Genomic DNA, 11,604 nt, shown 5'->3' on the forward strand with positions numbered 1-11,604 from the left:
AAGCTATCAACACGATCAACACTAACAGCCACGTGTATTGGAATGATTTTCCATCCTCCTGCTCTTTGTAGCAATCATCTAGGAATTCTTGACACATGAATTTTTCCCAATTGAATTGAACCCCCTTGTTGAACTATGCAGCCAAAGATACTACTAGTGTCGGAACTTCATCTGCACGACACTTGCACACGATTTTTCCTGCCAAAATCTATGCATAAAACCACACAGCTTCGTCTGAGATGGAGCTGATGGCATATCCCTTAGACTTCTTGACCAACCTGAAGTCACATTTCATTTGATCTACAAGATTTTTCACCTAAGACTTCCCCACAAAAGCATTTGTGGGGTTCGCACCTTGATAGGACAGCACTATGATTCTTTGTATCAACATGTCGTCAGTGGGGATGGGATCTCCCAGCTAGAGACACCCATCATGGACCAACGCCAACAACTGGTGCACACAAATAGTGTTAATGATGCTTCAGCCAAAATGTGGGACATACAGCATGTTTAGCAATCCTGCGCACTCAATATTAGCTGCCTATTTCATTGGTTCAAGTCTTGTAAGGCCCACCTCCTCATAGTATACCACCTTTAGGTACTTGCTGGGTTCCAGTTGTGGAAATTTCTCATGGTCACCCAAATCCCAATCTTCCATCTTCAGGTATGGTACCCGGGCCAACAATTCTCCCTCAATAGGTACTTCCTCCAGCAGCAATGATGTGAATACCTTGAATTTTATAAATTCTGGATCCTTAGTTACTAGGCTTCTGCAGTGACATATACAGTGGTAACCGAGAAAATTGCCTCACGCCTTCTGCACTGATATCCTCAAACCCATCATTCAGCTCTTCATCGTCCAAGTCCTATGGCTCCATTAGCTGCTTATTTTTTTCCATTTTTCCCTTTTGTCTCTGCTTGGGTTAGAAATTTTCGCGGCGATTGCTGAACCGGGGTCTATTGTGGTTTTTTCTACTTTTTCTCACTAGTCATAGAGGAAATAGGCTTTGGCCTTGATGACCTAGGTGCTTTAGCATGGAATGACAGTGTTGCAGTCATGATGTTCCCTAATCCTCTTCTAAAAAACTATTGTTCAACTTCCTCCCAACTTAGGTAACCATACATGCAGCAACACACTCAGCTCTTTAAGCGCCAGAACACATAGCAAATTCTCAAGAAGCAAAGTGTCCAAATGTGGAGCGGGGTGTGATATTTATAACCCAATTCAAATTCAAATTGTCTATTCCCCCTTAGATCTTCCTCATAAATGTGAATTTGGTAGAAGGTTTTCCCAGATTTTTTCCTTAAAAGCATTTCCCCACTCCTTTCAACGGAATATTCCCTATCAAATCAACTGTAATTTCTTCGATCGTCACTTTCTAAGCAAGCTACGCAGCACTCCTCCTTGTGGTGTAGCTACCTCATCGTAGCTTCCACCTGTGCCATCTTCTAAAACATAACACAGCGCTCCTTCTTCAATAAAACGTTTCCTTGGCAGAGTAGTTTATAGTCTTGCGCTCTCTTTCAATTGGAAAAAACACTAAGACTTTCCTACTGTCATGTAGTAATTGTGCATGGGCGGGATTGTCCCTATAAACTTTCAATCTTCTCCCATTAATCCTGCCAAGAAATACTTCCCCATCCAGCTTTGCAAGTTGAATTGTGCCACCATCTGAAATATCCTTAATCACATATGGTCCCAGCCAATGCATCTGAAATTTCCCCAAAATTTTGGTAAACTTGTTTTCATACATCAAGACCAAATCACCATTCTTGAAAGTGTTCTTTTTAATGTGACAATCGTGCCACATATTTTCTCTAGCCTTCTTCACCTGCTGATGAAAGCCAACCAAAAATAGGTCTTCCTCTAATGGAAGTAGTTGCGTTAAGAATTCCTCCATTACGTCGTGATTCGCCATCTCAGTTACTGCTGCGATGCGTAGGCTAGGCACTATGTATTCCATCGATATCACAGCTTCCTGTCCATAAACTAGTTGAAATGGTGTTTTCCCAGTTAATTTCTTACAGGTTTTCCTATAGGCCCATAGAACCGCTGGTATGCACACATCCCAATCATTCCTATTAACATTGTAGACCTTTGTGAGGGAATTCTCCAAGATCTTGTTGAAAGCTTCGACAATTCCATTCACGTGGGGATGATATGGCATACTCTTATAATGGTATATCTGAAATTCTTCTGTTAAAGTTGCAATTGTCTCATTCAAAAAGTGTGAACCTTGGTCACTCATCAAAATATTAGAGCATCTAAACCTTGACAGAATAAATTTGAATACAAATTTCACTATAGTGTTTGCATTGCAATCCTTCATAGGTTGTGCCTCGGCACACCTGGTTAAGTACTTTGTCGCAGCAATAATATAACGTGATCCTGTCTTCTTCCCTTTTCGCTGAATAGATCCAACAAAATAAATTTCCCATTTATCAAATTCTTGTAGTGTGACTTGTGGATTTAATGGCAGTTCATCCCTTCACAATGGCCTCATGGTCCTTTAACACACATCGCATGTACTGCATTATTCCTTAGAATCTTTATGTACCATAGGCCACAATAATCCTACTCGTAGGATCTTCTGCGCAGTTGCCTTGCATAGTGTCTTCAAGTGACACCACCATGTGCTTTAGCTAGAATATTGTGTCTTTCATATTCAGGCACATATCAACGTAGAACTTCATTCGACCCCGTCTTATATAATTTCCCTGTAATCACAGAAAAATTTGTAGCCCTGGAAACTAATTCCTTCTTCTGATTGGTTGTATAACTTTTAGGAGCTACTCCAGTAGGTAAAAATTGAATAATGTATGCAAAATGCTCATCTACAACCCTGATAGCAAAGAGTTGTGTGTCATGCAATCCTTCATTGATATTTGTAGGCTCTTCGCCATTCTCAATCTCAGAGAGGTGCTATGGTCTAGCATTCAATCTCTCAGGCTTCACTATCACTTCAAAATCATATTCCTAGAAAAGGAGAAACCATCTACAAATTTTTGCCCCCAACACAGGCTTATTGACCAGGTACTTCAAAGCAAAATGGTTCGTGTACATCTTAAAGTGCGCACCTAGTAGATAATGCCCGAATTTGTATAGTGCATAAACCATGGCCAATCCTTCACGCTCTATGGTTGAATAGTTCTTTACGGCCTTAGATAGTTTTCAACTGGTGAAGGCAATCAGGTGATCAATATCTCTTGTCCCTAGTTGAGTTAAGACTACTCCCAACGTTATAAAATATGCATCCACATGCACCTAAAATTCCTTCTTCCAATTCGGGAATACTACAATTGGCATCGTAACCATATTTTCCTTCAGAGTATGCAAGCTCTTATGACAGTCATCGCCTCAGCAAAATTTAGCATCCTTATTCAACCGCTTTTCCATGGGCATAATGATCTGTGTGTACACCTTAATAAACTTTATGTAATACCCCGTATGACCCAATGTCACACGTAGTTGCTTTACATTCCTAGGGGGCTCCAAATTGATAATTATGGAAATTTGAGTAGGGTCTACCACCAATCCATGCTTATAGGCAACATGGCCTAACAATATTCCATAAGGTACACAAAAAAATGCATTTCTTCAAGTTCAAGGAGATCTGATACTTCCTACATGTATCCAACATTAGGCGCAGACTAGAGACATGTTTCTTGACTAGCCCAAACATTGTCCAATCATCGAAGTAGACTTCCAAAAATTTATGAATGAATTCCTTGAACGCTGCGACTACCACCCTTGAAAATATCGCAAGAACACTCTTTAGTCTGAAAGGCATGACTATATATTGGAACGACCCCCATTTTGTAGCGAAGGTAGTCTTTCTTCTATCCTTCAGTGCAATCTTAATTTGGTGGTATCCCGAGAATCCATCTATAAATGAATAAGATTCATTTCCACCAACATTCTCAAGAACTTCATCTGTAAACGGCGCAGGGAATGAATCATGTACGGATGCATCGTTTAATTTCCGTAGATCCATGCAAATCTTGATATCACCCTTCGTTTCTTCTCCTGGACCACCATAGGACTAACCCATTCTGATTCTTCCATGGGCTCAATTATTCTGGCCGCAAGCATCTTATCGAGTTCTTATCTGACCTTTTCCTTGTATTTGGGATTCAACCTATATGGGCACTACTTAATCGGCTTCACATTAGGTTTCAGATTGATATTCATCATAACCAAATCTCCTACTATCCCTTTTAAGTCATAGAACTTAGTTGGAAACAAATCTTGGTATTCATGTAATAATTCAGTGACCTTATCCACTGTGTCTTCATCCCAATAGTCGCCAGTGTTTGCGAATTTCAATTCTTCTTCTGAGCCAATATTTACCTGTTATGTGTGTACCGGTTGCGAAATATCAGGGATCTCCGCATTAGGTCCAGCAACTTCTCATTGTCCCTCTGACTCAGGGATATTAATATTTCGTGGATCCTCATCACCTTCTTCTGTCTTAACATTGTAACATTCTAAACCATGTTGTAGTTGCGTACTCCAGTCAGGTTGTACCCAAGTGATAAGTTTTATGGGTGTTCGAAAGATTGATGCTTTAATCTCCTGAAGCGCTTCATAAATGCATTTGAAACCATCTTTGAAAATGAATTTTAGCAGGAAATTGTCCTTCATCTCATCCCAATCAGCGATCCTATGTCACAACTCCATCTCTAAATACCAATTATTTGGGATAACATCCAAGGTATGAATAAAGATATGCACCCACTCTGGTTGAGGTACCTCACCCCACACCTTAGTCCATCAAGCCAGATGTTCACGCGGATCATCCTTTCTTGTGTACTTTTCAGTGAGTCATGTGTTTTCATAGCGAAATATTAATCGCATCATTCTATGATACTCCTTTCAGTCAACAAAATTATTCTTATGCGCACCCCACCATCTTGCAGATGTAGCTCTCAATGCTATATCTAAGGCCTGGAACCAATGTTCTTCTGGTACATCCCTTTCAAAATGGTTAAGGAATATATTGACATCATCCAAGCCATCATAATAGGGTAACTCGTACCTCAGTAGATATACAACGTAGTGATTTTGTAAACTGATTACATCGCAACATAGAGACCTCATGCTACCAATTCTGCCTGTTTTCTAACTCTTCGTTTGAATCTGACTGGAAGGAAATGTACTTGTCCCAGTTGATCCTTCCATCTATAGTAGGATTTATCAAATCTTCATTTCACGCAGTTAACTTATATATGTGCTCAATGTCTTCATATTCATAATAATCATAGTTTGGTTGTGTGTATCGTGCACCTTCAACTAGATCCAACGGGACAATTACTCGAAGCTCATTCTTTTCAAATACCATGCTTCACTTCTTTAACTTAATGATTGTGTTCATGTAAAAGGCCCAATCAATCCCAAGAAATGTTTGATATGGATTACTTTCATCTAATATCTCAATAACTTCGAAATCTGCCACTGCTCTTGCGCCTTCAATATCTACAGTTACTCCATGCAGGTAGCCCATTGGAATTATCTTTTGTTGATTCGCCACGCACAACGGAATTGGTGACCACTGCAGCTTAGGTTTTCCCATACGTTCCCAAGTTTTTTTGGTTGTATGTTAGCATCAGAGCCCAAGTCTAGGATTACCTGGTCCATTTCTAAATTACCAATCTGTGCAGTCAACCGCATCTCCCTACCAGTTCTCTTCTTGCTTCAGTTCACCTTAATGATTGTGCATTGTTCTGGTAACGGCTTATCCTTGGTAGTGAATTTATCTACCAACTCTTGCAGTCCTTCAAATTCCTTCTAATCTCGTAGTAACTTCATGCAGTTCTGCAGAAATGACTGTAACACCGTGGGAACTGAATCCTGCATCTCAATAGCTTCTTTAGATTTTTCCTTTAGTGGTATATGGTTCTTATATGTAGAAGCACCTGGATCCATAAAAATATTTCTTTCCACCATGAACATCTCTTTTTATCTATGTAAATCAAACTCATCATTCTTCTCACAGGCTTTTCGAAGCCACATATCTAATTCTGGTCATTTTTCTTTGACCTTGTCTTCAACAATGGCCACACTACTTCGCATGACTCTGTTGATACTAGGGTCATCTTCACGCGGCTTGGATCTCATCATCTGAATGTTCTGCATCGGTTATTGGTTCTTCTTCTCCTGCATCTTCTCTATTAAGACCGAGAAATCTTCTATAACATGATCAAATTGACGACAATACTGACAGGAAGGGTGCATTGGATTCTGACAATCGCGTGCAAAGTGTCTTGGTTCTCTGCAATTGTAACAAATAATTTGGCCCTTACCTCTTCCAGCTCCTCCTCCTCCTCCTCTTCCCTATCCTTGGAATCCTCCACGAGATGTAGGTGAGCCTTGATCGTTCTGCGTGCGATTTCCAGCCTGCATTCTATACAGCGGAGTATTTTCCATCATTATTTCATAGCTTCGACAATTCCTTTCATCATGACCAACCGATTTACAAAAATTACAAAAGAGTTTCTTTGGAGACTATATAAACTTCTGTAATAGAGAATAATTATCTGTTGAATTTTGTCCTGGTATTTGGCAGAGGATACACTAGGTACTTGCAGCAGTACTTGATCCAGCGGAAGATTCTAGCTTCAGTGGGTTAGGACCTCTCGTAGCTATATAATCTCGAAATATAGGGCATTGATCTTTATGATGACCTTCAGCCTTGCACTTTTTGCACCAAACTTTAGAGTGTGTCTCTAACTTAACATCCTTTCCCTTCTTCAGATCCTACAACTCCATATGCAGGATCTAATGAACTCCTATATTCGTGTCTTGGATTGGTGAATTTTCTAGCTTCATCGCGATTTCAAACACTTTGGCCTGAGACCTAATCTTATGTTGAGGTAACGAAAATCTTAAGTGAGGTAATAGTGAAGCTATGTAATAGTCCCTATGTTGTTCATATGAAATATGAAGATTATCCTAGCTCAGTAAGCACTTCAGTCGTTAACCTATATCCCACATAGAGTCATTAATCCTCTGCTTGATCTCCTTGATTTCGATCACACACTAAGATTGTAACTTCGGCTTCCTAAATTCTGCATTCAACGCATCCTTTGTGTTAACTAATGAAGCAGCTGGATGAGTCCTACTGTATATGATGTACCAAGTAATTTCTATGTCTTGTAGTGTTGTAACCATTTGCACTTTCTTCATGTCATCAGCGTTGATCTATTTCTCTTTCTACACAGCTTCTGTGATGAACCAAAATTGATCGGGATCCTCTGATCCTTGAACCCTGAATACATGTATTTTCATTTTATTTTCCATACTGAATAGCAGAGGTGAAGATGGAGGTGGAGGCATAGGTGTATGAGGCGGAGGTGAAGGTGGAGGTGGAGTGGATGGATGTGGAATTCCAGAATCACCCTGATCTACTGTCTACAACGCACCTCTGGGCGTACTAGAGCTACTTCTTTCTTCTTCACCTTCAGACTCTCCCATTAAAGAACTATATTCACTACCCTAAATCCCTTTCCACTTCGCGTAGATCTAGTCTGGCCTCTCTTAAACATTAAGGTAACGGCATAATCCCTTTTTCACACAAAATCATTTTAATCCATGTTTTTAGCAATTTCATGTACTTACCTCTCGGACCTTTGAATAATCGGCGTTCATCTTCGCTATAAGACATAGATGTATCGATTGCAAATTTAGTGATGAAACCACCCAAGATACTATCAATCTAGTATTCGACAACCCTTGCAACGTTTTAATAAGATCCTTCTAGTTGTTTGACTAATTCTGGAGTCCACACAATAGGATCTTTGTGCTTCCACGTAGGTTTTCTATCCACCAATTTGGAAAGCCACTCATGTAATTCGCAAGGGAACGTCGAAAATAAAAATTTGTGTACTTCTATGTAGAGATACCTTTGCAGCCACTTTTCTTTTGACAAGCGCGGATTCTGATTTTCCTAAGCTGCAAACTCGTGCAACTTCCTATCTATCCACTTCTCGATTTCCTTCTTAGTTGGTATCCACTTACGCCACATCACACATACCTCATATATATCCTAGTCCCGGCAACAGAACCATTTGTTTTCTTGAGGGGGATTGGACCTAGGTTCAGAGTTAGCTGTGCTAACCAAAAAAACCCTATACTATTGGCCCTTTCAGAAACAACCCACGTAGTGCAGGCTATAGTCTCACCCGAGGTAGTATTGGGGAATGCTAGAACCAAGTTTTTGCATCCAGAAGGCTATATGATGTGGGGTTAAAGCGTCTCCTTAGTTCCAGGCCTAATTTGACCTTCGTGAACCTTTATCCCTAGAATTCCCAAACTTAAAGTGATTTTCAGTTAAACATAGTTATGAGCTTCGTGTAAGGGTTTAATCATGCATAACATAACGTATAACTGTAGATCCAGATCTTCGTGGAGTAATAAATACATAAAACAGATAAATGGAATTCAATTGCGTGTAAATACAGAAAACACTTAAGTATATAAAATGGACACAGAATTTCTTCAAATACTCTTTATTACTTTAGATCTTCAATATACAGACTTTCCAGATCCTGTGCACACAGCTGCAGGGGCCCGCACACTCAGCTGTGGACTTACCAAGGTCTTTCCGCACACAGCTGTAGGAGCCTTCCCCTTCACCCAAAATATAGAAAGATCGTACTCTTACAAACTCAAAACATATCCAATCTCACTCCTATCATTTATTTCCTTAGACTCACTAAGACACCCTTTTATATACTTTTTCCCATTACAATACCATGGTCCGCAAACCATGGGTGGAGCTCAAAACAATACAAAAACTAAGGGGCTTTTACCTTCCTAAGGCCCCTTGACTCCTAGTGACATGCGCTACTCGCGCTCCGCTCCTCAAAATCTAGATACTTTACAATGTCTTATCAAAACTTGATCCAGGGGGCCCCGTCTCAACAACATATGCTGTTGTGTGCATGTTTTACATGCGATGCTATGTACATATGGTGTTGTGTTCATGATTGTACAAGTGGTGATGTGTGCATGTGGTGTCATGTACATGTTGTACATTTGGTGTTGTGTGCATTTGTTGTTGTGTACATGTCATGCATGTGATGTTGTGTACATGTGGTGTCGTGTACTTTTTGTGCATGTGGTACTATGTACATGTGGTATTGTGTACACGTTGTATAGGTGGTGTTGTGTACACATTGTGCAGGTGGTGCCATGTACATGTGATGTTGTGCACACATTGTGCAGGTGGTACTGTGTACATGTTGTACATATGGCACTGGTGTATGTGTGTTATTGTCTGCATGTCATACATGTTGTGTCAAGGGCGTGCGATACTATGTATGCACATTGTGTAGTCAAGGTATCATGACATGTGTATTCGTTATGTTATTCTCTGTGTATCTATATGTATTGTATTTCGCACTGGATGTAGGAGTATGTATTGTGTTGTGTTGTACAGTGGGTGTAGGTGTATGTGTTGTGTGTTAGGTGTAGGTGCATGTATTGCATGGTGTGTATGTCATGTGTGGTTGTATGTGTGTAATGCACGCTATGTGTATGTGGACATGGTTGAGGAGAAGGAATTGGATGTTTTTCGGATGTGGAAACTGATCCGGTGTGGGTATATAATAAGGACAAAGGTAGAAGCTAAGGATTGATTAAAGGATAAGTATCAGTATTTTATTTCAGTTTTAGTATGCACGTGATTTATGATTCTTTCCTATGATGATTACATGTGATCTATGATTCTAGTTTATGATGGTTACATGTAGTTTACGATTTTGATCTATGATGGCTATGTTTTGAGCTAACCTGATGTGATATGTTTATACATGATGATATGATAAAAGATGTTAGTTTGGCTTATTGTGACAGGAAGTAAACAGGATTGCAAGTGTACCTTATTGGTGAGCTACCAATGAGGTATGATGTGAAGTTATTTCAATTTGTTTTGAATCTAATCTAAATTATGTGTTTGGAATAGGAATGCATGAACATGCCCAATTGGGTGGTTGAAATCAACCGCAAGCATTAGCAGCAACGACAAAAGGAATTGGAACATGCAGTAGTATGCTCGTAAAGCACTTTAGGAGCAGGGCCATTGTAGGACACTGGTACCCAATAGTGTCCATTGATTTCCATGAGCATGCTATGATCGTTATGATGGTTTTGAGGCAGGTATTTCCAAGGTATGGATCGCCCGGGATAGGGGATGACAGGGAACTTGGAAGGTGAGTGACTGCACGGAAGGGGGTGACTAGATTGCTCGATGGACTGTGTAGCAGAGAAGGGAAGGATGGGGATATATTTGTTTTGGTCATGAGCATTTCCATATGGAATCAGATGCACATTGGGAGTGCTCCCCGGAACAATGAGTCGGTAACTTTTCACTGAGAGGACAAGTGGAGCAAGATTATAGCATTGGACATTGGATGCAGCTTTGACTGTGACAGTGGATTCTGGACTTCCTCAGAAGGAGGTGAATCCTGGCATTACTTTGAGGGTGGAGGTGTGAGCCTCTAGATCCCTTGTTGATTGATACAGGCATTGTATCCTTTTATTTTTTGATTTAGAAAATGTGTATATGTGTATGTGGTTATTGTAAATACCGTAATGAGTTGTGTTATAAAGCTCCAACAAACTGTATTTTTGTCATGTTGTCATGATTATTTTCTTTTGAGAAGGTCATTCATTATAAATAATGCAACGAGCTAAGTTATAAAGCTCCATGGCAAGTATGTTTGTTTTTCAGCAGTTTTGTTGAGTTCTTGATGTGGTTTAACACCGAGGATGGTGTTCCCCAAGGGGTAGGGTTCTATGACAGCCCTAGTGAAAATTCCGTGTAACCAAAGTTTAAAAGGGAAAAATAAGACAATGTTCAAGGGACATGTATTCCAAACTCAATAATTGAGCAGGACATCCTGGTGTGGGTGTTCATTTCAGTTTATTATGGCTGAGGAGATTGGTAAAGGAAAAGGCAATGGCATTAAAAGGTAAAAAGGAATTTTTGGCACATTTATTTATGAAAATAAATGAAATTAGGAGAAGAGTAAGGTTAAAGATCATATATTTCATGTGAGGAGTAAATTGAAGGAAAATAATGGAAAATGAAGAAAATAGAGGATGTGTTGATAAAAAGGCTTTTGAGGATCAGTTGGCAAGCCCTTGGCTCAAGCTTTTGCTCAGGTTTTCGAGCAAGGAAGGGAAAACAGAAAAGGGAAGGACAAGGAAAGGAAGGGAATGAAATCAAGGATCAAGCAACTTCAGCAAGAATACTTGCAGGAAACATATTGCATGTGTGATTTCCTAGATGGTTTTGACATGCATGGATTTGCATGTTGGTGTATGGTTCTCTTGTTATCAGCGACATGGTTTTTTTGGGTTATGACAGTGGTTTTCAGCCTAGCCTTGCCTTTTCCAGATGCCATTGTATGTTGGGATGTTTATCTTAGTTTTGAGCTTTATATTTTCCATATGGATTTCAGAATCTGGGGCAAAGGTGGTCTCAAGGTTAATTCCCAAAGGCCTGGGAATCCCTTGATCGGTTTTGGTGGGATACATGGTAAATCCTAAGGGATGAGTCTCATTTTAGGGCCTAGTGATTCGGTTTTGGATTGTGGTAA

Source organism: Pinus tabuliformis, chromosome Q, assembly GCF_031772625.1.
Source record: "Pinus tabuliformis cultivar Carrire ecotype Pingquan chromosome Q, CPIR1, whole genome shotgun sequence".
Lineage (NCBI taxonomy): Eukaryota > Viridiplantae > Streptophyta > Pinopsida > Pinales > Pinaceae > Pinus > Pinus tabuliformis.